The sequence below is a fragment of the Nuphar pumila genome, chromosome 16 (assembly GCF_984573655.1).
Source record: "Nuphar pumila chromosome 16, dmNupPumi1.hap1.1, whole genome shotgun sequence".
Taxonomy (NCBI): domain Eukaryota; kingdom Viridiplantae; phylum Streptophyta; class Magnoliopsida; order Nymphaeales; family Nymphaeaceae; genus Nuphar; species Nuphar pumila.
The window spans coordinates 86,093,577-86,094,673 of NC_143264.1; the positions used below are offsets into that span (position 1 = coordinate 86,093,577).

At 41.6% G+C, this 1,097-nt stretch overlaps 1 pseudogene; it reads right to left on the reverse strand.

Annotated features, from left to right (window-relative positions):
* LOC149813974 (U2 spliceosomal RNA) lies at positions 1 to 181 on the reverse strand (annotated as a pseudogene).
* Positions 182 to 1,097: the final 916 nt, after the last annotated feature.

Consider the following 1,097-nt stretch of genomic DNA (forward strand, 5'->3'; position numbering starts at 1 on the left):
TGGGGGCGCGCCAGGCCCTTGCAGTTGTGCAACGCATGGGCGACGCTCGAGGGAACCCAGTAGCAAGCTACCGTGGTGGCCCCCTCTCCCACAAGAAATTAATTTAATATCGTGTGGTCGCATGGACCACGTATCAGATATTAAACTGATAAGAACAGATACTACACTTGATGAAAGGTATGATTTTAAAGTCGCCTCCCTTCTACTTTTATAGCCCTCTCATCCCCCCACCACTTCGCTCTTCTCTTCGATATGGGACTAAATATTTAAAAAGCCAATAGTTTATCTTACAAGTTACAACCCATCTGGCCTCTCCACCGTCTGAGGGTTATAAAATCTTGGACTCGGGTCGGGTATAGTGGGACTTAGATGAGTTGTCATCGGAGTTGGACTCCGTAATGGCTCAGATCCAGCACCATTGGTAGCTTGACGTTGCTAGTCCAGGCAATGAAATACAGACCAGATCATGGTTGATCTAATTCTTAATATGAATTGCTAACGATAGCCCCTAATTTAGATCAAGATCTATCAAGTTTGGATAAATTACAGTTGTATCTGGATCCGAGTTTTATATGGTGATATTGGATTTAGAAAAAAAAATAGACAAGCTTGGAAACAAGTTTTTACTTGTGAAAAGTTGGATCCGAGTTCATTTGTATCAGAACACGATGTAAACAGAATTTTTTTATCTGAATCTGAATCTTAAAAGGAAAAGGTCTGATTGGATGGATCTGAATCCTACCCTAACTAGACATTCGGATCTTATAAGATCCATACAAGAGAGCTGAGCAGTTGGATTCAGATCAAAGATCAGACTCGGTCCATTTGCACCCTTGTCAAGTAGATTCTTATTTGTCACTCAAATTCTCTTGCCAAACAAAAGAATGTGCATGCATGTGATTTAGCGCTATAGGTCAGCCAGGCAAACATGTGAAAATTGAGCCTGGAAAAAGTGAATCATATGAATCACTTTCTCATAGCACAAGATTCTGGTTTTTCAAACATGCCCCTCTCGTGGATATTTGAGTGTACCAAACAAAGATCCACGTCTATGTCCTGGCCTAGGTAGGACAGCATTGCCCAGGTCCATTTTAGAT